Raw genomic sequence first — 26,627 nt, forward strand, 5'->3', positions numbered from 1 at the left:
CAATTCTGCATGGAGGAGCCGACCTAAACGTAGGTAGTTCGGAACTCGCTCAGTCAAGGGGACTGCAGCTTTGACATCTATGGGCGAGTCCACTACAGGAAAAAAAATACTGAGGTAAGCGAGGCAGGAGACCGACATGTTGACGAATGTCCGCCTGTCATTCCCGGATGGACATCGGTCCGAACAGCACACATGGGATGAGGGTCTAAAACCTGTACCTGCCGGATTCCGAATGAGGATCTTGTCTGCTTGAAAGAGGCTTCAAATGTACATCAGTGTGTGTGATGGCACAAGGTCCGAAACGTCCCGGTTGTCAAGTCAACCCAGCTACTTAGCCCAGCTAGTATAAAGACATATGGTGAAAACCGTCTGCTGTCCATATGCGAATTACACCATATGGTGGAGAGCACACGTGAAGTCACCAAATTATCACTGTTGCTACATTATGATGAGTTAATAACCATGGAGCTGTTGAAGTAAAAGCGCAGGTACTCCCGGTCGAAAGTAAACCTCGGAACCAGGCACAACGTTGAGGCAGAGCTATGAGGAGCCGGAACATATGTTTCCAGATGTCGTGACGTATGGACCCCCAAGAAATAACCAATTACCTCAGAAACGCAGTAGTCACCAATGTACAGGTGTTTGGATAATACAAGGGCCTCTGAAAGAGGGAGTGTCCAGTCGTGTGGATCTTGAGCTTCATTTGTCCCTGCTTCCATCACCCTTGAAGGGGAGGCAGCTACGCTCATAACCTCCCTTGTCGATATGAGACTTGTCACCACGTCTCCAACCACGGATTGGAGCCTGATTCCAAGTCCGCCTAACTGTGTGGCGTCGAGGCAAGAGAAGGTACTGGATTCATGTGATGAGGGATTTTGGACTTGCTGAAAGGCCGTCAAGGCTATCTCCCCCTGAGTTAAGTCATACACTGTTCGACAAACGTCCTTGAACTCGTTATTAAATATGGTAGTCAAGGACTAGGGTTGGCCAGATAGATTTCACTGAAACTTTGAATCCCAACTGGAAAAAGGGGAGAGAAATCCTTGACCTCAAATAACACATGCATTGGCGAGATCTGCCCGTAAGTGTTCGCCAAGGACAGTGAGGGCCATCCACTACCAAGCCATCATTGAAGAGAGGTGACGATCCTGTACGGATTCATCTCAGGTCAGGCCTGGAGAGACAGTGTTAATAGCCGAAGCTAAGTTTGAGATGGGATGAAACATCCGTGTGAGTTCCAAATCAAGGGCCGTCATCCCTTGAGATTCACGCCTTGTAAGACGCACTGTACGAAGAAAACTGTCACGCACTTAATTTCTTGACAAGGGATTGCGTAAACGCCACACCCGGCCTTAGGAGCCATAACAGTATTCTTTCATAGCGTTTTGTTTTAATCATCTATAACATTACAATGTTTCCTTGCTTAGATATGGAAGCCAACTGATGCTCCATTTAATTTCCTCGCAAGTTACAACAGGATCCGCAGATCCTCCTTTATATTCCATGTCCGCAGACTGGATCACATTGTCAAGCGCCGCAGCGCTACCCCCACCCCCCTCCCACAGCATGCAATGTGTTTTCCTATTCTGTCGTATGTTATAGTACTGTCGGAAATAGAAAAAAACTGTATTTTCTCATTTATCTCTACAATTTATGTAGTTGATATGTGAAAGTGTGAAATATCTGTTAAACTAAGTTCGGCCTCACTACAGTCTCAGTGGTAGAGAGATAGGAAACGGAGAAAAAGGACTTTACTGAGGGGAAATTAGTGCAGAAATGAGCAATGCAGGTTTTTTCTAAGTCCAAAAAGACTTATTTGGAACAGACCATGGCTTTATGCAAGCTAGTGTGTCACGATATTGTATTACAAAGGACACTTTTTAAATGCCCAATTTGAAATTAGACGTAGATTCATTATAAACGATAGCTGACGTAAAAAATAATAACTTTTATGCCGAAACTATTAAGGATGTAGCTACCATGCAGTCTCACTGTCACTATAAAAAGAAACAGATAGGAGGGGTCGTCTCAAAAGCAAAACCTGGGATCGGGATTGGGGATAGAGATATCAGCTAAGATAAGATAATCCTTTAGGGCATTTATACTGGGGAGGTACACGGCACGTCATAACAATTTACAAATAATATCCAGTCCTGTCGATCTTCGGGTGGTCATGCCACCTATATACTAAGATGCGTTTCTATGGTTTTCGGATATCATACTCTTTTACATATATCAACATAAACTATATGAAACTATATGAAAGAAAGACACGTAAGATGTTAATCAATAGATGAGACATAGTCAACACACATGAAAAAGCACAAAATATCTTTGAGATCACCCATTGTGCCTGTCGGCAGCACGTGCATTTCATGCCAGGTGTGTCGCCGGTCCGTCGTCATACCTGGCTGAGCGACCTAATTGCCATCTATAGTCTGATCTATTGTTTTCAGCAGCTATTCGTATTTTTTCTAAGTTTTGCCCGATTTTACGAGTAAACATGCTTTTCTGGATATCGTGCTACGCATCCCACTGAACGCCCAGTTAGGCCGAAGTTGGTTATTTCGACATATGCTATTTGCAATTGTGTCAAGGGATACAGACTGACTGACTGACTGACTGAGTTTAGTTTTACGCCGCTTTTAGCAATATTCCAGCAATATCACGGCGGGGGACACCAGAAATGGGCTTCACACATTGTGCCCATGTGGGGAATCGAACCCGGATCTTCGGCGTGACGAGCCAACGCTTTAACCACTAGGCTACCCCACCGCCCCTTTAGGGATACAGAAAAACAGCCTAAAAACAGTTTTTTTCTATTTCTGACAGTACTATAGTATTCTTTCATAGTGATTTGTCTTAATCTTCTACAATATTACATGTTTCCATGCTTAGAGTATTGGAGCTGACTGATGCTTCATGTAATTCCCTCGCAGGTTACAACAGGATCCGTAGATCCTCCCTTATATTCCATGTCCGCAGAGTGGATATCATTGTCAACCACCGCAACAACTTCACGCCACCCTCGGGCTGGTACCAAACTAACACTGGGTCGGGCAATTACCCACTTAACACTGGATCCTTATCCCCCAAGTTTTAAACCAGAGCTCAGGTTACAACCAGGTCCGCAGACCCCACTTTAGCAATCAGAGTTCGAAGACTCGACACACCTCTTCGTCCGAGCCGCCGCAGCGGTTCCAGGACAGTAACCTAGCTCTCGGTCATCCCTTCTTCAGTTATCAGTCAGCTCCCAAGTTGTGCCAAATAAATGTTTATTAATAAAACAACTGTTGTGTTAAATTGCTTGTTGTGTTGTGTTTGCACGAATTATGTAATTTTCTGAATAAAATTGATATTTTTATACTTATCCTGACTCATGCTTATTTGCTTGTCTTCTTCCTCTTGCGAAATTAGTGGAACACTTGTATCTCCTTATTGAAGCTCCCTTCAATAAAACGTACGTAAAATCACTACTCACCAGAGTTATCCCTGTTTCTTGTTTTGGCGGGAAAAGTGGCGCCACTGTTCTCCCACGGTTCACTCTCTCCTGATAATGAGCCCGACACTTGAATTTGCAGGGAAATCCAAAGTGTCTAGTGGGGAGGTTGGGAGGGCTTACCTCATGAGTCAGGATAAGTATAAAAATATCAATTTTATTCAGAAAATTACATATTTTTCCTTAATCCTGACTCATGCTTATTTGCTTGTAGAATCCGACGGATTGGAGGCGGGAAAAATACTTTAGGATTTCGTGTAGTGATTTACGTCAATATATACCCCCCTATGGGAACTTCGTATTGGCACTGTATTTACTGCTAATTTCTGCTGCTGTTTGCGACCCTGTCCTTTCAGCTGTCTTTTGATGGGGGGACCACAATTGTTAACTTTTGGTCCTTTCTTCTGTTAACATTTTTATGTGGATTTTGCGACTCCATTTCTTGATGCAAGCATCAAGTAGAGAAGCGACCCTTTCCTGTAAGAGTATTCTTACAAGTACTGGGTCATATCACTTATGCTAGTCGTTAGACGTGCATTTAGACTTAAGCAGAACTCTGCTGAGTGTAGGCTTGGTAAGTCATGTAATAAAAGAGCGAGACTTCGTCTCAACGTTTTTGAGGAACTGTCAACTGTTGTGCGACAACCAGTGGGCCGAAATGGTGAATGCCTGAGACGTCCTCGGTGGCGATATCTCTCAAGTAGTGGTTTGCAAACACCATGTCTGATTTCCAGAAGCAGCCCTCCATTATCGTCTGTAGCGAGCAATTCCCATGTAGAGCGAGTGTTGACGCCAGAGCTCTAACTTCGTGTGGTTGGAGGCTCTTGGAGGATCAAGTCCTGCTGCCTTGTAGGCCCGTAGTATGACAGTTCTGATCCAGATTGATATCGTAGTGCGGGAGACCTCCGTCTGTGTCGCTGTCGATATCGGGACGAAAAGTCGTTTGAACTTGCGTCTCCTAGTTCTGGATTGTTGTAGATATATTCTCAATGCTCTCACTGGGCACAAGGATAAATCATGCGTATCTTGTGGTCCGAGGACGGAGGATAATGCTGGGACGTGGAATTGTCTGTTCGGTTGACCTGGCAGTTGATTCTTTGCGATGAAATCCCATCATAGTCCCATATGCACTGTGTTTTGATTTTCATCAAACTGTGTTCTCTCGTAGTCTAGAGCATGTATTTCCGACATCCTGGCTGCTGTTGCTAGGGATAGCAGGAACAGCGTCTTTTGTGTCAAAAATTCAAAGGATGTCGTCTCTAATGGTTCCTAGACGTCACTGGTGAGATGTCGAAGAACAACGTTGAGGTCCCACGCCGGAGCTTTGAATCTCTGTTGTTGGTCCTCCAATTTATAAGAGCGTAGCAAGGCCAGTAACTCTGGCACTTTTGTTAGCTTGGCACCTGTCCTCATAGTGATGACTGAGCTCAATGCCGCTAGGTATGTTGAAAGCGTAGACCCTTTTAGCCTTTTTGTTTACCGTAGGTGACAAAGGTAGTCCGCCACTTGAGGGTGTGATGCTTTTCTAGCTGAAGACCCGTTTCTGGCAGCGTATGTCTCGAAGCTTCGCCACTTGTCGTCGTACAAGTTGCGTGTAGACTTGCGTAGAGCTAGTGTCACTGCTTTCGCTGCTCTGGCGGAGTACCCTCTCTTGTTCAAGCACGCCTTGATACAGTCCACATGTGTAGTTGGAGCGCCCCTGGGTTGCCGTGCGCCTGTTTTGTGTGAGGATGTACTAGTAGATTCGTCCACTCTGGTAGTTGCAGCTGTGGTGGTCCTAGTTCTTGTATGAGAATGGGGAACCACACTCTCGCTGGCCAGTAGGGCGTGACCAAAATCAGTTGGAGGTTCTTGGTCTGGCTGATTTTCTGCAACACCCTCGGTACTAGCGCTGGCGGTGGAAACGCGTACGCGTTTAGTCCTTCCCAGGATATGCTGAGAGCGTCCGTTGCCCACGTTCGTGGATCTGGTATGGAAGGACGAATGTTGTCAGCTGATTGTTGAAACGTGTGGCGAAGAGGTCTATTAGAGGGGCTCCCATCTCCTTGATGATCTGTTTGAAAATCTGTGGATGTAGCATCCATTCCGTTGGAGACGGTTGAGTTGGACGGGAGAGGGCGTCTGCTATGACATTCTTGGCTCCTGGAATGTGGCATGCTCTTATGTGGATGTTCAGATCGTTGATTAGGTCGAACAGTTGAAAGCAGAGGTCCAGCAGGTTCAATGATCGTGTTGACCCTTGCTTGTTTATGTAGAACGCCACTGTGGAGTTGTCCGTGTGAACCATGAAATGCGCATTCTGTAGAATGTTGCGCCAGTGGTGTATGGCGTTGATGACTGCTTTCATCTCCAGCATGTTGATGTGCAGACTTTTCTCTTCCTTGGTCCATTTCCCGGCCGCCATATCGTTGTCGAGGTGTGCTCCCCAACCTTGGAGTGATGCGTCCACATACAGATGAGTCTTGCACTCCGGCTCTGCTAAATAGATGCCTTCCCAGACATTCGATCTCTGGGTCCACCATAGGAGATGAGGTCTGAGGTAGTCCGGAAGACCGAAGGGGTCTGGGTCGTCGAGATGAGCATTGATGAGGACCTGTAGCGGGCGTAGCTGTAATCTCCCTCTGGCTGTCATGTCTTGTGCGGACGTGAGGAGACCCAACAGACTCTGCCATTGTCGTAGTGGCCACGGAGAGAGTAGGGCTTGTGGGATTGTCTGTTGAATCTTGAGCCATCGTTCCTCTGATACGACGATGCGGTTCTGCGTTGTGAGAAATCTGATGCCTAGGAACTGCAGGTCCTGCATAGGTTCTAGGTCCGACTTGAGTAGATTCACTAACCACCCCAGCTGTGTAAGTAGATTGATGGTGAAGTTCAACTGTAGTCTGAGATGCTTGGGATCTTGATGGACTTGAATCCCGTCGTCGAGGTAAAAGGCACTGCGTAGACCTCGAAGATGTAGATATGTGACTATGGGTTTCGTCACCCTTGTAAACAACCAAGGGGCCGATGATATTCCAAATGGCAGGACCTTCCATTGGTAATGTAGCCCGTCCAGTGTAAACCTGAGGTACTTCCTCGAGTCTGGATGTACAGGAATATGCAGATAGGCGTCCTGTAGATCTACGCTGGCCATGTAGTCCATCGGATGGACGAGGTGGATCAGTTGAGGCAGATGTATCATGCGGAACTTGGGAGGTCTGCTCAGATAGTCTCTGTTGAACGTGCTCATATTGTAGATGAGTCGGAACTTTTCTTTAGAGTTTTTCTTTGGCACTAGGAAAACTGGGGAGTAGAAACCTGGCGTGATGTTGGCTTGATCCACGACCTCTCTGGCTCGCTTTACTAGTAGAGATGAGACCGCCTCTCGCAACTTCTCTATCTGATGAGTCTTGAAGTCGAACTTGTGAGGGTCGACTGTAAGCGGTGGAGCGGCCTGTAGTTGTATGCGATATCCGTCTCTTAGGATGTTGGATACAAACGGATCTTGAAGTATTCCCCAGTTTTCCCAGTGTAGCTGAAGGCGTCCACCCACTTGTGAAGGTTGTACAGGAACGGCTGCGGGTGGAAGACTCCAGTCGTTCCGAACCCGTCTTTCATCGTCGATAATCCTTGGTGCCTCTGGGTGCCCTGCCTCATCCGGACCTTGCTCTGTAATTGCCGGCTGGGCGACGAAAGGAATCTTTTCCACCTCTGGAGGTACCCATTTTCCTGTCCCGTGCTCTCTGTATCCCAGGAAACTTGGACCTGCCCGAGTAGCGCTGGGATGTCTGCCTGATGACGATGGCCAGAGTATCTATGGACTTGATCATAAGGACCTCCCTTGAGTCTTTGGTAACTTCCTTGGCAACCTCGTCGATTTCTCCAGCGAAGATGGAAGGAGTTGACCACGGGGCTGTGTAGAGTGACTTGGTAAAGCGCTCACTCCAACTGCAGGAGGTGAGGAGACCTTGTCGACGTGCTAGCGTCAGCGCTGCGGAGATGGATGAGAGATGGTCTGTCATAAACTGTTGGTCCTTCTTCTGCATAAGGAGGGCCAAATATATCATCCTATCTTCTTCCGCAGTAGAGTCTCGAAATTTAGCGATGAGCGTTTCGTTGACTGCCCTTGATCTGTTGAGGCCGAAGAACATCCGCCTGGTCATAGTTTCGACTTGTGCCAACTTCTGTGACTTCTTCTCCAGGCCGTACCGCTGCTCCATCAGTTCCATAATCTGTTGGGAAAACTGCTGCATAAAGTCCCCCGGGTTGGATGTCTGCGGTGGAAGCAGCGCTGCCCTTTCTGCGGTGATAGCGACGTGGCCCACGGAACGCTCATCTGTTGTCAGCGTAGATACCTCGGGTTGCGTGGAGATCTGCGCTGAAGTCACCGTAGCTGAGACTGGTCTCTTTTTGTGATGAACCTCTGGGATGACGATCGGTTGGTCATCGTAGAGTCCCTGTTCCGTCAACGGGACAATCTCAGCTGAGAAAGTCCGTGTTGTCTGCGCTGACTTCCCCGTGGTGGTGGACGACGCCCTGGGGGTGCGGAGTCGGCGCTGGGTGGTTGACGACTTCCTAGTCTTAGGCTGCGACGAAGGGACATCCGGAGTAGCAGGTCTCTTCTTGGAGGTGGCGGACATCGTCCCACGCCTCTCCCCGAGGGAAACTCCAGCGGAACACCAGACGGAAGGGGGTCGTCAGACATCAGTTGACTGGTGAGGGACTCCGCTGGTTCATCCATGACTACACCAACCCGTCTTGACCTATATGCAGCACGTCTAAGGACGCAAAGAAGGTATTTATTAAATGCACAAGTAGTTAAATGCTGGCAATTAATGCAGCGCGAGCTGAAAGAACATGATACCGTGCAGCTAGGGCACAATTGATGAGGGTCAGCAGCAGAGAAACGAAATCTACAATTGGAACAGTTTTTCATGAAAACGTAAACAACTGAACAAACACGGACTAAACCGTGAATAAACAGTGCTAAATACGATTAAATATCAACCCATATTGTAAAAGGATATTAGCTAAACCTCTATAATGTATAATAGAGGGAACTACTGACTGACTGAGTTTAGTTTTACGCCGCTTTTAGCAATATTCCAGCAATATCACGGCGGGGGACACCAGAAATGGGCTTAACACATTGTGCCCATGTGGGGAATCGAACCCGGGCCTTCGGCGTGACGAGACAACGCTTTAACCACTAGGCTACCCCACCGCCCCTAGAGGGAACTAACTAAGTAATAAAAGGATATAGTGCCGTATAGGAGACACAGGCGCTCTCACAATCTGCTCACAGGATGAAGAAGGAGAGAGTGGCATCCCAGACACAATTTGCATAGGCTCTGATGATCAAATAGTCTGGTAAGATGCGCCGTGTTGGAAATAACACGAGTGGAGAATCGCCGAATTCGGTGAATATGTAGGCAAGGTCCGAGGAACGGATTATTGACGAATGCTGACAGTTCGATGAATGCTGACGATTCAGTGATCTTGAACGGCCAGGTGAACTGGTTCAGCGAGACGCGGTTCGTCCTGGTGAAACGGGACAAGTCGGGCTAGTAAATCAGTTCAGCTTAGTGATCTGATTCAGAATGGTGAGCCGGAACGTTGATGTGATCTCAGCTGATGGAGAGATCTAGAACGATCAGATGAACCGGTGAGGTGAAATGTTCCGGCCGAGTTGAATTGGTTCAACGAGGTGAATAGTTTCGGTGAAGAAAGGCGAACCGTTTCGGTGCGATGAATCGAATCGATGATGTGAACCGTTTCGGCGATAAGAAAGTCTTATATATGGCGAATTGAGTTGATGTCCTAATCCAATACGCCTTGGCGAAACGGTTCGGGCCTGGTGAATCCATTCGGTGTGGCGAACCGATTCAGTGTGGTGAATGAATCAGTTTGGCGATTTGACGCTGTAGATTGGCTGTGTGAGTCAGGTGGCAACACAGAGCGGTTCGATGAGGCGGAACGACGAGTAGATATCTGATGATCCGCCAATAAAATCATCACCTTCCAACATGGGAATCTCCAAATGACGAGCAGTTAATACTGGTAGTTGAAAGCGGGGGTTTTGTCGGGTGATCAACTGTTGAAGTGTAGCGAGCTCTATCTGGCAGCCAACGGGAGCTCTAAAAATGTCTTTGATAAGGGAGCACATTCCCGACAACGCTTGCTTCAGGAACACAGGTCAATACAACCCACACATAATCAGTGGGGATCCGAGGAAGAAAATATTGTTACAGTGTGCGCAAAATTACGCTACTTTGGGTTAACTACCCATGATATATTTCTCATGTTAACTTTTAAGGAAAACTGAGAACTCGCACAATACGTCCACACAGTGGTGCGACAAAAAGAAGAATGATCACTCTGAGGTAGTCACATGGGTATACAGGGGAACGTGCTGCACACTTAGCCAGGGACTAGGGACCTGTCTTAGAAAGAGAGCAGCCTGGGGAACACGGGCGTATGGACAAGAGAGGCCTACAGGAAAGTTCTCATTCGTTCCACTCAGCGTAGAAGCAAGAGAGAGAAGTGCAAATCGTGAGATAAGATATAGTTTAAAAATTGTTAAATTACTTCTGCCATAATGAAACAAGACATGTCAAGAACAGTCTTCTTTGAATTAAAAAATGGCAAAACCTAAGCACTCTTTTTCGTTTACGTTCAGTAAGTGTTAAATTTTGTCGTTGCCACATATATATGGCAATAAAAAAATCCAAACTGAAATCTCAATGAGTTAGCTCCAAACAGGACAACAAAAAATCATTTATTGGAGGGCTCAATTTAGGGAAAGGAAACCTATTTGCCCCTGGGGCTTGTACAACCCCCATATGTAAAATCAAGACTATATGTAAAAACTAACGCAATATGTAAAAACTTAACCCAAAACGTAAAAAATAACGCAATATGTCAAATATTAACGCAATATGTAAAAGATGTCTTTAACGCAAAAAGTACAACACCTAACTCAAAATGTAAAAACAATTTTTAACTCAATTAGTAAAAAAATAACGCAATATGTAAAATCCAGTTTTAGGTTTGAATATTAGGGGTAACAATCAAAATACATTTTTTTCACAAATTTGGCAAAATTGAAAGTTTTAATATAAATTGTATATTTATATACTTATCCTATCTCATGGTATGCACTTCTCTCTCTTGATTCGACACTGAGTGGAACGATGTAAACTTTTTTCATCCGCCCAAACACTCCATGCTACCCTAATTATAAGACAGCTTCCTAGCTCTCATGCAAAGCATGCGGCATGCACCACTAGCTGACCACGTGACTATCCCTGAATCATCATTCTCATTCTTGGAGCCACTAGACAATATCCCTCTTGGAGAATCTGCATAGCAGGGAGGATGGGTGGGAATCCGTCGCGTGAGATAGAATAAGTATATAACTATACAATTTATATTAAAATTTTCAAATTTTAAACTTTTTCTATCTCACGGTATGCACTTATCCCACGGTTGGACGGCGGGACGTAGATACCCTGTGTCTTGACAGTGCGAACAGCAGAACTGTGTAGACTGGGAACGACCATAGATAGCAATGCACAAGGGAGGCCTGTTATGCATGCACGCAACTCCTATGCTTGTGCTGAGTTCTCTTGAACTCCTTGGCTTACGAAGCACAACGTCTCCCAGGGAGATGGGTGCTCCCGAGCAATGTGGTGTTCGTCCGCACCCTCCGAAGAAGGACGCAGCTCAGCGAGAAAGGATGTCACTTCGCCACGATTTTCAAGGTACCCTTGTAAATTAAAGTCGGTTGACAATAATCGGGCCAGCCCCTGCTTCGAGAAGACCCCCACAGACACCGACCAGGGGTGGGTGAAAGAGAAGCACAACTCGGGAACTCCAAGTTTTAACGTTCAGTTCAGGGACAGCATCAAATTGACTCTCACTCCTTTGCATAAGCTTAGTCAAAGGATGTGCCCGGCAACTTCGGAGTCGGAACGCAACGAAAACCCACTGGAATTCGGGAGTGTCACACTTCACTGACGTAATTGCTCTGTGGAGTAGAGGACAGTAAGCGTGAATGTCGAACACCTCTGCATCGCCGTATTCCGATGCCTTGGTATGGAAGCCAAGTGAAGTACCGTAGTTCTTAAACCCATAACTTGAGAACAATGATTTAGAACCTGTTCAACTTTGTTCCGTATGTAAAAAGAAGCAGTAACGCGCAAGTGGAACTGTCACAGGATCGCGCCACGCATTCAGAAAACCAATGTGGCTCGGGGAAACCTCAGCTCTTGAAGCGGCCGACAAGGGTATGAAGAGGCGCTTTCGTAGCCATCGATGATCCTTGGAGGTAGCAAGGTAAAGGTGTAGAGCCCTAACAAGGCAGAGTGTCAAATCTTCAGTATCATCAGGCCCAAAGATGGACAACGGGGGAATGGTAAACATCCGGTCTGGTTGCCCTGGCCGTTGGTTTTTCACGATGAAGTCCCAGTGGAGACCCAGGACAAAAACCTTGCCATGCTTCTTCCGCTCGAACCGCACATGATTGACAACAAGCACGTGAAGCTCAGATATACGAGCAGCAGTAGCCATGCTACCAGGAAGAAGAATGTCACTTCACTCGAAGTCCCTGTCTTCTAAAGGTTTGTAGTCTGTAGAATCACTTGACGAAGGACAACAGACAGTTCCCAGGCCAGAAGTCTGAACTTCCTGGACTGGTCGGTGAGTTGTAGAAGTGAAGAAAACTCTGCAATTCTGGAAAAGTGGAGATCTTCATACCTGTGTTAGTAGCCAAAACCGAGTTGATAGCAGCCAGTTAGGTAGCTAACGTAGTACCCTTGAGTTCCCTAGTAGCACGAAGATGCTGCAGGAACGCAGAAACGTCCTGAGTAGAGGCAGATTGGGAGATGGATTTCCCTAATGTTACAACAGCCTTCAAACTTCTTCCACTATCGTCGTAGAAAGAATGGGTTGAATTACGATGAACTGAAGTGATAGCTGTGGCTACTTGAAGAGAGTAGCCTTAGCTATGAGTAAACTCTGGAGATGCGCCAAGTGTAGATTAAGGGTCTGAGGGGACCATAGGAGTAGTTCCGGGTGAGGGTGAAAAAGCAGGTTGCCCCGGGTCGGGAAGCGGTACTGGGTTTGGCTCTGCCAGACTTCTTAGGTCAACAAACTAACTTCTCGCTGGTCAGGACTTAGTGCACGACCAAAAGCAGTAGAATCATGCTGGTGGTCAACAGCTTCTGTATTACGCATGAACACCAAAACTGGGCTTCACACATTATACCCATGTGGGGATTCGAACCCGGGTCTTCGGCATGACGGGTTCGAGAAGATGAATCAGTTCCTTGGGATTGTCGGCCTAAAGGTACGGGCACAAAAAGTGCTGTAACGGCCGAAGCTGAACTCTGTACGTTAGGGCTTGATCTGATGTCAGAAAGCCTAGTAGCTCCTGCCACTCCTGCCATTTGCAGTAGAGTCGGTGCATAGAGACTGTCAGTCAATCTACAGGAACCTTCGCACTGTGCACGGAGTGATGAAGGTCGTAAAATCGGTGATCTCAGGAACATTGGTTCGCCATATGAAGTATTCGTCCGCCAGATGGAGTGATAAAGTTAGTAGATTCGACGCATGGAGATCGTCGATCTACCAAAACATTCGTAAAGTTGCTGTAATGACGAAGGTAAAAAAGCCCGGCGACATCAGGGAAGGTTCCTCTGGGAGACAAAGGCAGTAAAATAGGTGCCTGGGGACCATGCGAGCAGAACTGCAGTGACCTCTGAACTGAGGGCTTGGGCTAAAGTTGAAAGCCGAGTAACTCACGGTGAACTGTCTCTCTCGGCTGGCTGACGAATCCTGACATAATCACTCTTACCGGGAATGGCACTGTTCATCGTCACTGGCAATAAAAGGCTGGGATTGTTATCTGCTTGTAAGACCTAGACAGATCTGTCAGTGTACTTCATAGTGACTCTAAATATCATAATTCTCCGGTAAACAAGGGGTAGTCCGCCATTTGCAAATGGTACCCACAATGCAACAGTGACAAAAATCCGCACAACTCCGTAACATCCCGGCAAAGGGATGATAGCTACTTGACAAGACATCAGTACTGGTACCATGCGCAGAAACTTGACCCATCTGTCCAGAAGCTTGCCAATGTAAAGGGAAGGGTGATGAAGAGGTCAAAGCAGGCCATGATTACACCATAACACTGTTATGAGTAGTTTGTAGTACGGTACCCTGGATAGCAAGCCTGTCTAGTAACGCACAGACGAGTGGTTGTGGAGTTGATATCTACGCCGAAGGGTAGATTCCTAAACCAAATCATTCATCAAGGTGAAGATCGGAAGGTAGATAAATCCAGAATATGAGCTGTGGTCACATAGTCTAAGTCTGGGAGATCGGGGATCGTAAGAGCGTCAAGTGCCGGTGTAATCGAAATGTCTGCGCTACTGACATAGCTACTTTATCTGTTCAATCAGCAGAAAGGGGGTACCAGGTGGGATAAGTCATGTGACTAAAATCTTCTAGCGCGCCTCACATACTGTAATCCGGAGAGCCAAGTCAAATGGTCATGCTAAGAGCATGCCATTCCGTGGTGAGGAATTCAGCGTATCACACATGCCCTGAATATTAACATTGTGTTGAAAGCTGGTAGAGTTTAATTAACAGCTGGTATAATTGACCATATCTAGATGCAAGTTCACGATCCTCGATGAGCATGTAAAAAAACAGTGTTGACAAGTTCCGATCCGTCAAGTTGAATGTAGTAAGTAGATCAACTGGTATCTTGCTCAAGATAGCTGTAGATGAGTGAGTGAGTATGATCTGACGCCGGATAGCTGTAGCTGTAACCAAGTGACCATGTGTGTCGACTGAACCAGCATTATTTCTGTACCTTAAAGGCAGCATGGTTAGGCAATGCTGGCAGTTTGGTGAATACTGAAGGTTCGGCAAACGCTGTTGGATCTGCGATCTGGCACGTTTCTATGACCAGGATCGGTTAAGTAATCTGGCTCGGCGAGGTAAGATCTGAAACGGTACTATGATCCGGTTCTGGTGCGGCGACTCAGTTTGGCCCGATGAACTAGTCCGTGATGAGCAGATCGATCTGGTTAACTAGTACGGGGATGTTGTAGTGAATCAGTTCAGCGATGTGGTTTGGACGAGATGAGCCATTGGTTTGAAGATGTCGCAGCGAACCGGCCTGCCGAATCAGTTCGACGATGATACTTGGATGAGTTCAGTGAACCATGGGACGGTTAGTTAAGTCGAAAAACGTCGATTCAGTGACTGCTGATTCGATAAATGCTGGTTCAAGGATCTCCGGTTCGAGGAAAGCCGGTCTGGCGAATTTCGGTTCGGTTGAATGCCAGTTAATTAGATGCAGCCAAGCAGTAGTGAATAGCACTCAACATCGCAGCCAGATCTGGGGGAGGAGTAGTTTCCTGCGCAGGAGTCCAGGAACCTGGTACAATCTGAGTAGACTAGAGACACGCGAGGAGGCAGGAGCCTCGTCAGAAGTCGTAGCATGCTGATATCTATAATCGGAGCCCCATTGAGTAGATCTCCTATCTGTAGAACCATATTGATGTCTGGAGAGGGACGAACCGGAAGAAGACGCATAGAAGTATCATAACGAGAATGATGATCCCTGGATCTTGAATGATAGGCAGCAGTCGATCGTGTAGGAGATCTAGGTTGACAGGTTGAGTGGGTAGAAGAGGAAGTCCCATGCTGACGAGAAGACAAAGTCCGAGGAGGTGACTTCGATCGAAGAACCGATCTCAACGAAGTAGATGGAGGCGTTGAATGCAAACGAGTCAAAGAGTGGCGTCTCGGTGGTGAAGTAGATCTACCAGGTCTATCCGGTGAACAAATCAGAAGAATAATAGGAGCCTGGTCCAGACGACTCGGTGAAAGCCTTGTCCGTGCTGAGGAGACATGACTGTAGGATCCAACAGAGTTCGGGGAAGTACACAGATGATCCGGAGAAGGGCGTTCCGTTGAATACCGCTTGGAAGAAAGCCGTATCGGCGAAAGTTGGTTCATCATATGCCGTTTCAGTGAACTCTTCGATTTCGGCGAACGTTGATTCGACGAAGTTCGATTAGGTGAAGTCTGATTCGACGAAGTTCGATTAGGAGAAGTCTGTTTAGAAGACGATCGATCCAGAGAATGCAAAGCGTAGACTGGCCTTTCGATGAAGACCGGTTTGGCGAAAGCTGTTTCGTAGAGAGCCGGTCTAATTCTGGGGAAGGAGGACAGTCTGGCGAAAGTCGAGGTGGTGGGGAGCGGACAGGCGAAGCGTGATCCAGCGATACTGTGATTCCATCTGGCAGGCTTTGGTGAAGCAGAAGATCGAGGTAGCTGGACGCAAGACACACTTCTTTCCGCCGAATGGGAAGGAGACGGCGAAATAACCACCGACAGGCTTTGAGGCGAGGTAGACTGGTTCCTCTCACTACTGGATGAACGATGAGAGCAAGAACGGCTTCTGCGCATGCGCTTTGCGCAGTCAGGCGTAGAGATCAGCTGATTCTTGTCCGAAACAGATAAGCCTGGTTGCCGAGATAACTGGTCCGGTGAACGAGAGACAGAGCGCGTAGTTCGAAGGTCCCACTGAATAGAGGTCACCTGAGGGGTGGTGGCAGTCTGAACAACCACTACCCAGGACGTGGTCGAAGACTAAGGACTCAGGCTGGAATGATGAGAGCCCAACAAATGTCGAATGTCTTCCGATAAGTAAGAATCTGACGTCGTTCTCATGAAATCCTCTTCATTTGAGTGAGGGGGACTGTGACCGCCGAGCAGACAAAGTAGGATGCTTAAACTTTCCTTACTTGGAGGGACTGGGTCCGTCAAGTGAAGCGGCATAACGAGCCCTGTCAGCAACACGACGAGCGCAAGCCTGAGTGTAGTCACCAAGTAAGAACCTTGCATTTATCGCAACGAGAGTCCCATTTACACTGTCCAATACAGTCAATACAATATCCATGTGGATCACTCACGGAGAACACTTTATTACACCGGGAGCATTTTTTCCTCTTCTTTGGCTGGTCAACTTTCCCCATGTTGTAGACTAAGTTGAAAACGTTGAGCAAAGCAAAATACGTCCACACTCGTGTGCGACAAGAAAGAGAATGATGATTCGGAGATAGTCGAGTGGGCAGCTAGTGGTGCATGCCGCAAGCTTTGCATGAGAGCTAGGAAGCTGTCTTATAATGAGGGTAGCATGGAGTGCTTGGGCAGATGGACAAGAGAGGCCTAGGGAAAAAGGTTTACATCGTTCCACTCAGTGTCGAATCAAGAGAGAGAAGTGCATACCGTGAGATAGGATAAGTTTAAAAATATTAACTTTATTTACAAAAACTAAGATATCGTAATGTTTCTTACAAAATAAACTTCATGTTACTGTACATTTTTTTTACATAAGTTTACCTCGTTCAGTATACATGTAAGTATAGTCGATAAACATATAATTTACTTGTATATAGAGATATTTTCATCGATCTTATAGTCTATTTTCGAAAGTTTTAAAGGAATAATTTTATTCTTCAAACTTGTTGTTTTCATAAATGGTATTTTGGGTTAAGTATATTCATTATGTCTTATTCAAGAAGGTTTGACCTTTCTTGCAAACTGTCCATTCCGTTGTTGATAATATGTGACCGAATTGGGTTTTTAAAGAAAACCGCTTATTGATCCTTCGTAATTTGGTTTGAAATAACATGCATGTTGTAGTAATGTTTCCAATTTTAATTCATTGTGTATGGGGGTTCGAATTAATTGCAATTGGTACTTGGCATCAAGATGGTAGCTCTGACCATTGGACTTCGGACCTAGCAACTGATCTAGGAGAGAGCACCAATAGTTATGATTTGACTATGTATATGAAACAACGATCTGCGGTTTAAGGGAATACTAGAATAGTTCCTAAATGCGCGCATCTTGAACCGCCATAGCTTCATTTGCAGGTGGGAAACAACTTAAATTCTCTCTCTCTCTCTCATACTCTCTGGATCACTTTCTCTCTCACTGTCCCATTGTTCTGGACAACTTTCTCTCTGACTGTCCCTCTGCTCTGGACAGCTTTCTCTCTTACTGTCCCATTGCTCCGGACAACCTTCTTGTCACACTGTCGACCTGAACTGTGCTACCTCTCTCTTTGCCCATTCTACCTGTTCTACTCTTAATTTGGTCAGTTGGATTTAGACTCATGTAGTGTTCCCCTTCATTTTCAGAAAAGTAGCCAAGATATATCACTGGACTTTGTCCGGGTAGAATCTCTTTTGGGTGAACTTGTGTCACTGTTACGTTTGTCCTGCGAGTGAGTGAGTGAATGAGTTAATAAGGTAAAACACCCCTTCAGCAATTTTTCAGATATTGAAGACGTTAATTACACTGAGATGTCTCCATTTAGATAAACAATAGAATAACTGGTGCCATTTGTACTAATATTTGATACTACATCAAATAATCACATGACTGTCACAGAATACACAGCGAATGGCAACCTATGTGATTAAATGGTGAATTAGGATTATAATTTCTTAGGCATGGCATGTGATTTTGCAATTCTATGCAGGTATCATTGATCTTGGCATTGGCATGTTTGATGGATTCAGTTTTCTGAAACCTTGAACAGCAAGTCATGTTACCCATTGATGTCAATATTCCATATTAGTATTTATTACTTAAATTGCACCAAATACAATAACTTTATTTCCGCTCTCCGGGCGGACGCTCTAACCACTACACCACGGAGGCGGTCTGACTTGATTGAAGGAAATCAGATATGAATGGAATGGAAATACCCGAATCACTGCGATGCATCTTGCATGTTCATTATACCTAAAACTGCAAGATGGATTTACCATTTCTAAATCAAAGATATTTGTGTCCAGCGACACATTTATACTTAAACAGTAATTTTCACATTTTGGAGTAATATAATATTTGTAAATACATCATCATAAATAAGATATTTTCTCTAAAATTCATTCAAAGTGTTTCTGGAACAAATTCCCAAGTCTCTCGTAATTCCTATGGAACGGCCCAAACTTTTTATCAGGATTTGTTGCATTTCATTTGTGTATTTTGAGGTGAGATTAAAAAACACACCACCAGGAAAAGTAACTAATACATTAAATCCATAAAGGAATATGTTTTGCTATTAATTTACCACTAAATAGGACAAATCTGAAAACAAAACTGGTCTCTCAACTAGTGGTGGTCCGATTAATTGAAATAATCGAAGATTGGTCGCAATGACTAAACGACCAAGCAATCGATCATGTTTTCTCATAATCAAACACAAACAATTTTGGAACACTTATTTTGCTTGAACAATATTTTTCACAAGGTTGGTTTTGTCTGTTACATAGCACAACCAGCTCGTTCCAAGTCAGGATTGAATTTATCTTAAAGACTCCAAGAGCTTTAGGTTCCTAACATACTAGTCATCCTTTAAAGATGTAAAATTTGCAAATGCATTTTAGGCATTTTGCAAAAAAACTCGAAAGAACTACATGTTTTTTCTTTATTGTTTGTGCACTAAGAAACATAATCAGGAAATTTGATAAATGGCGCGAACCAATTATTTTCGATGATTGATCGGTGGCGATGAACCAATCATCAGTTATGAGATTAAAACCAATTGCCAACACTACTCTCAACAACAACAATTAAAAGAAAAGGACAAAAATACAAAAAACTGATATCTGCAGAATTCCAAGTTGAACCTTGGTTACCGTACTCAAGTACCCAATATCATTACAATTTGTGCAAACACAACACAACACATGGATAAAACACAGTATTTTTTAATATGTAAACATTAGGTTTAATATATATGCATTTGGCACAACTTGGGAGCTGATTGATATGATAAGGGCATGACCGAGAGCTAGGTTGTGTTCTGGGGCTGCTGCGGCAGCTCAGACAGTGCGAGGTATGAGTTGTCGAGTCTGCGGACTCTGGGATCTAAGGTGGGTCTGCAGACCCGCTTGTAACCTGAGCTCTAATTTACACTTGGGGGATAATGAGCCACTGTGAAGAGGGTCTGCAGACCCCTGAGAAAACGTGTAACTTAGATGAGAAATACATATCAATCAGCTCCATGAAAGGAATAAATTCACAGAAAGGAAATGTCGATACAGCATGAAAATGAATGACATACATGAAAGTGAAAAGTAGATATATGTAATATGATATGTTACAAGCATCCCATAGAGTCTGCGGCCTGGGGATTGGAAATACTAATAATGAATGAAAATGAATGACGTACATGAAACTGAACATGAGATTGGTATCCCTGGTGGGGAGTCTGCGGACTCGTCAATCTTGCAAGGGTCTGTGGACCCATTGAAATACAAAGTAAATTGGAAGGGGAAGAAAATATCAATGAGCTCCATGAAATGAATGATTCCACAGAATGGAATGCTAATAATGAAATATACTGATTGACACATATCATCTCTATGAAGAGAAATTTCGCATAATGGCAATGCTAATAGTGGATGAAAATGTAATTAAGCTAAGTTACTAGGATCCCGTGAAGTCTGTGGATTCAGGGTTGGAAATGCTAATAGTGAATGGACAATAATGACATACATAAAGGGAAAATAGATATAAGTACTTATGCTATGTAACTAGGATATCATGGAGTCTGCAGACTTAGGAAGTCCCTAGGGTGTGAAGACCCCAAGTAAAACAAACTAAGTTGACTATGAAGATTATGGCATGGAGAAAATATACATAAACATGAAAATGTAACGAGAAGGATACATGCGAGGATATGTAAGGATATTGCCTGGAGTCTGCGGATTCCGGCTTATGCGGGTCTGCAGACCCAGAATCGTAGGTTAAATATGGTTAAATAAGAGAACACCTGAAACCAATTAGTCCACTGAATTACATCATATAACGGGTGGGAGGGTGGTTTGGTAGTAAGACGTTTATATTTGCACAAACAAAAATATAAATTATCATATTGATAAACCACTTCTTGAGATATAGCACAAACCAGTTGTTTGGACGGACAGATTGACAGACAAACAGAGTTTGATTTTACATCCCCAACTTTGTGCTACATGCGCGTTGTGGGATAAAAAAGGCCAATTGTAAAATCTCCTTGAATAGGACATAATGAATACAACCCATATGACCATTTATGTAAAAAATACTATGAAGAATAAAATGATTTCCTCGGTTACTGTCGAATATAGATTATGCTATCAAGTATCGCTATACAGTCAACTCTCGTTAATCCGACACTTGTGGTTGCAGAGAAATATGTCGGATTAACGAAAATGTCGGATTAATGAAAATGTCGGAAAATATCAGAAATTGTAGATCTGGTTATCGTCTTTGTTTGTAAAAACATTCACAGTAATAAAAAATATAACAAGACATCCTTGATATCATTTATTAACAATCATAGATGGCATAACATACATATAAAATCACATAATCGATTTCAATATCACATTGGCACAAAACTCATGTTTGTTTTTACCAGTCGTCGCTATGTAACTCTCAGCAGCCATTATGACCCGGATGTTGAATGAGTCACTGTTTACATACAACTAGTTCCACACTAACATATGGATGTCTGGTGAACACTAATTTAAAACTTGAAATAGTCTTTGAGGGTTTTTTGTTGTTCATTTTTTTCTGAGGTCTTCAGCATTTTAGTTTTCAAATTGTCAATGAAGTCGAGGTCATTCACATCAAACACGTCTAAGTGGTGTGTCACAAATGTCTGCAAAGTGTTCAACAATGTTTTGACCTCAGGTAGCTGGGGAATGACTGGTTTGGTTGTCTGGTCTTCTTCGGTGTTGATTTCTTCTTCTTCGGCAGTAGGTCGGACAATCTCGATTATTGCATCTTCTGTCATGGCTTCCTCACATGGCAGATTTGCGTCGTATTCTATGAATTCCCTGACAGGTACGGGTGCATCTGGGTATAGCTTGTCAAGAGTTTCCTGTAAATCTCGGACGTCTTCAGTCGGTTCTTTATCGGGCTCGATCTGGCTGTCAGTAGGTGGCAGGATTTTCGTATGACGCCAGCAGTTGATGATTGTTGGTTGCTTCACATCTCTTCACGCTGATCAGATAAACAGTAGGGCTTGCTTGATATCAAGTGGTACTGGCGTGTCTGCGCTGGCGTTGTCAAGATGAAGTTTCATCTGTTGCTTCTTGTACAGAAGTTTGAAATTCTTGATTATTCCTGCATCTAGGGGCTGAATGTGGGATGTTGTATTGGGAGGCAGATAGTGAAGCTTTACGTTGGTGAGATCTACGGAGGCATGGGAAGGGGCGGCGTTGTCAATCAGCAATATCACTTGTCGCTGTGTGCGCATGTGCCTATCAAACTTCACAAGCCAGTCTTTGAAGATCAGTGCTGTCATCCAAGCCTTCTTGTTTGCGTACCAGTGGCACACAGAATTAGGATCAAAAGTTCTACCAAAACATCTTGGCCTGTTAAATTTCCATATCACCAGTGGTTTAGGTTTGTCAGTGCCTGATGCGTTCACCACAAGCATAACAGTAAGACGATCTTTTGCTTGTTTCTTGCCAGACACAGGACAAGTGCTCAGTGTGGTATTGGGTTCAATTTTGTAAAACAAGCCAGTTTCATCACAGTTGTAAACGTCACACGGATTGTATTCAGGCAGGATTGGCTGCAAGTCTTCACTACAGCGATCTGAGGGGCTGAGGCTGATTCACCATGAATTTTGTGCGTCTTAATTCCATGTCGCTGCTTAAATCTGGTCACCCATCCACTACTGTAGGCAAAGTCAGTAACCCCTAATTTCTCACCTAGAATCTTAGCCTGCTCTCTTAACAGTTCATCATTCACATTAATGAACCTACTTCTAACATCGGTAAACCATAAAAACAAGGCCTTTTCAAGATCCTCCTGCTGGGGTTTTCTAGCTCTTGAAGCATTTGAATCAGTCGTAGAGACGCTCAACCACTTAGTAGACTGCTTCAGGATGTCGGATACGGTTGATCGTCCAATCTTCACATCAAACTTCTGGGCAGCAAAAGTGATGACTTGTTGTTGTGTTGTCTGGGGTTTGTCCTTCTTCAAAAGGCAGATTTCTTTCTTGATCAATGGCGTAACTTCTACTCGGGCTCGCTTAGCAGGTGGTGTACTCATGACAGACATCTTGTCGTGATGAATGCTCAGGTCGGTTGTAAACATTATACAGCTCGCTCTATTGTTATTTCTTGATTAAATCGCCTCAATTAATTATCTTGTGTTTCTAATTAACAAGTGTGATGTTCACCGACGTGGGTGTTAAGCAGCCAGTAAGGCACGCGCTAATCACCTTTCATGTGTGATGTTTGTATACGGTCGGATCATCCGACCGGCTGTGTTGATTGTCGGATTAACGAATGTTTTTACAATGTATTTACAATGATCGGTTGCTAGATTGGTGTGTCGGAGTCAGAATGCGAGAATGTCGGATTAACGAGAGTAATTATCACTGTTTTAAATGGTTCCCTAATTTCATGTCGGATTAACGTGATTGTCGGATTAATGAGTGTCGGATTAACGAGAGCTGACTGTACATGTATATTACACAATTTTTCGGCTTTACTTTGATGTTAAACGACCCAAAAGATCAGATATAAATTAAGTTAGAAATGAGGTTAATTTTGTCAGAAATATTGCAATAGCTTAGTTATTTTGAAAAACAATAAAGTAAAGTTTCTGAAAAAATGAATTTCATTCGACAAAACAATAAACAACAATACAGCTGTTACAGATTCCGTTAATCTTTTACAAATTGCGTTAAAAATTGTTTTTACATTTAGCATTAGGTGTTTACATATTGCGTTAAAGACATTTTTTACATTTGGCGTTAATCTTTTACATATTGCGTTATATTTTACGTTAAGTTTTTACATCTGGGTCTGGTATGATCATTTTATATTACATTCTTGACAGCAGTGACACGTGAGGGCATGGCCTAACTTGCTATTTTTTTAGGTGACAAGACAAGATAAATGTTTGAAAATACACGCTCAAAAGCAGAATCCGAACTTATTTACACCTGAACAAAACAATTCAAAAGCTAAATAATGCAGATGATGAAAAAAAAATCACAATATTTGTAATTGTATACATCCTTGATGCAACCGTAAGCATGTGTGGCATCGCACATATCTAGTAAGATATGCAAGAGTTGGTAAACTACCATTGATAGCTGGGGATCTGAAAACTAGCCGGGTCCGGGGCGGCACCTGGTGAAGGGACAAGGGGGGTGAAGCCCCCCGAAGCTCCTGATATGTAGGCATTTTAGACCTTTAAAACTGGCTCAGAAATGACAATATCATGAACACAGCAACCATAAAAAAACTTTAAATCTCCTGAAGCACATTCTGAACAAATTCCTGGAATTACGCGGATCCGCGGAAAATTCTCATCCCTGTTTATTGGTATCAACTAAAGTTTTTTTTGTTGTTGTAATATCTATTTTCTCAAAATTGCCACTGGTGTGTAAGAAGCTTTTTTTTGACAAATCGGAAGTCGTAATGGATGTCACAGTCGATGAATTTCAAATGTTTTTACACAGGGGTATATTACAATATGTCATAACAATAACAGAATGTTGTTCTGTGTCTTTTGCTGCAATCACAATTCTGATAATTAATTGAGTTGAGTGAGTATGGTTTTATGCTGCTTTTAGCAGTATTCCAGTAATATCATGACAGGGGACACCAGAAAATGGGCTTCACACATTGTACCCATGTGGTCTGATAATCAAAGATGTTGATGCATGAAACCTTTTTCTGATAGAATGTCTGTTATGTTTTATTAAAGATAACATATACTCTACGGGGTACGAATACATAAATCATTTATTGGCATCGTTATAAATGAAACCCTGTCATTAAATATACTCATTTCGACATTTACTTAACTTACATCGACCATTTTGACAACAGTGCACAATTCTCTCCCGTGTACAAAATTTGAACCAATCAGATGGGCGTGTCTCTGTGACGTAATGTGAGGTATGCATCTGAAGAGTGCTGTAGAATTCATGTACATTTCCGGGGGTAAATTATCTTGTTTACAGGTTTGTCTAAACCTGAAATCGTGACAATTGTTGTGAAAAATGAAAGCTTCATGTTTTTACAATCTACTGTCATTTAATCTTGTCACCTGCTTTGCCTAGCTTCCGAGTTACAACTTGTTTCCATGGACGATTCTGTCAAAATCGCTTGTTGTCATAACGGTTACCTGTTGGCATGTCTTCGTTGACGTCGAGAAACTGAAAATCCTTCCTCATATAACGTCACTTCTGGTTCGCTGCAGTGCTCTGGCGACAGAGTTACGTAACCTGTCTCCTGTTTCGTTGGCAGGCGAAAGTTAAGCCGATGACTTTTTGGCAACTTTTAATCGCTCGATATTAATTAACCATAAGTTTTTTAAGAATGAATTTGGTGTTAAGACTAACCACAAGTCTTTTATATGTAATGGTAAAGAGTACAAAAAAACCAAAAGTTTATTCGTTCTTTAAAATGTTCTTTTGAAATTTGAAAACTTTAACTATAAATTGTATATTTATAATACTTATCCTAACTCATGGAGTGTACTTATCCCACAGTTGGACCTGACAACATCGAGTGATCCTCACTCATGATGATTGATGTGTCTGGGAACTTGGAGCAGAAAGCGTCAAAATCCACTGAGAAGTAGTATCCATGCTTCACTGACCTGATAGCTCGTAAGAGTAGAGGCTTAGATGAATCACAGCCAAGATAAATCACACAAGTGACTTGTACTGCGACGCCCAAGTGTAGAACAAGGTGAGGTAGATCTAATTCCCAGAAGAAGGTAGAATGAAAATCAAATGGACTTCCATATATCTTTATTCACTCTGTACAATATAACACAATCTTCGCAAGCAAAAGAATGTCACTCTATTTGCGTACTCCAGCCGATGATAGTTGCTGCGTCAATACCGAACTGATGAAGTCCATCAACATTGGTGACTGACAGGTCGCGTAAGTAGTGGGAAGCGAAGACCATCTGTGACTTCCAAAAACATCCCCCCATGATGGAAGTCAGGGAACAGTTGCTGTGAAGCACCGTAGTAGATGCCAAAGCCTGAGTCTCTAAGGGTTCGACGTAGCAGGTGGAGGCAGACCGGTGACCGGTAAGGTGATAGATCTCATCCAGAAGGCGAGTGTCGTATGAGAGACTTCCGCTGATAAAGCTGTAGAGAGCAGGATGAAGAGGCGCTTACACAACCTACGATGGTCTTGAGACGCAGCAGTGTAGATTCTGACAGCATGAGGTCTTTGATGTGATTGGCCAGAGGGTAGTGGACAACACAGGTAGGGTAAACAGTTTATCTGGTTGTCCTGGCAGTTGGTTCTTCGCAATGAAATCCCAACGGAGACCCAGAAAAAACTCTGCCATGCCTTTTTCGTTCAAAACGTACACAGTTGACGTCCAAAGTGTGGAGTTCCAAAATGCCCGCCGAAGTAGGTAAGGCTACCAGGAAAAAGATCTTAAAGTTAATGCACTCAAAACTTTTCTCATCTCGAGGCTCGTAGTCAATGGAGATGAGATATCGAAGTGTAATGGAGATTTCCCAAGCTGGAGGCCAAAACCATTTAGATTAATCAGCCAACTTGCAAGAGCACAACAGTGTCGTGAGTAGGCAATGCAGGGGCGTAGCTACCATTGTGAAAAAAAGCCCGGGGCTTACACATGATTATTGCTAAGAAGGCTGGGTAAGCCCTCAATACTATCTAATATAAAGCTTTGCAACCTATCGGGCCTACACGAAAAAATTGGCCTCCTACGCGCCTGCAATGTGCCTAGATATGAGCACTATATAAGCCGACAATTAATATTACTATTACTATCTCAGTGCTCCTGGCATGGCTTTCACCATATTGATGGCTACAAAATACGTGGCAAGTGTAGACCCTTTTAATCTCCTAGACATATGTAGGTATTGGATATAGTCAGCAACAACCTGGGCAGAACCTGGGCAATGTAATGCCCTTCAACCTGCAATAATCTTCGAACTTCTTCCACTTATCATCATATAGGGATCGTGTGTAGAAGTTAGATGAGCCGCAGTAATAGCAGACGCCACTCTCCTTGAGTAACCCTTGGCAATCAAAGA

The 26,627-nt window shown here is 43.9% G+C and overlaps 1 protein-coding gene and 1 long non-coding RNA gene across 3 annotated transcripts in view; both read right to left on the reverse strand.

Moving 5' to 3' along the window:
* LOC124280549 (RNA polymerase II-associated protein 3-like) overlaps positions 1-26,627 on the reverse strand; it is a 416,551-nt gene that overhangs the window by 329,476 nt on the left and 60,448 nt on the right. The window lies entirely within an intron of this gene.
* LOC124280552 lies at positions 531-14,434 on the reverse strand. The gene is made up of 4 exons (XR_006899712.1): positions 14,422-14,434; positions 9,975-9,983; positions 4,176-4,178; positions 531-608 (listed from the first exon to the last, which is right to left on the reverse strand). It is a non-coding gene; the product is annotated as an uncharacterized LOC124280552 (long non-coding RNA).

The sequence above is a fragment of the Haliotis rubra genome, unplaced genomic scaffold, assembly GCF_003918875.1.
Source record: "Haliotis rubra isolate DU_JTF1 unplaced genomic scaffold, ASM391887v1 Scf27, whole genome shotgun sequence".
In the NCBI taxonomy this organism is placed as follows: Eukaryota; Metazoa; Mollusca; class Gastropoda; order Lepetellida; family Haliotidae; genus Haliotis; species Haliotis rubra.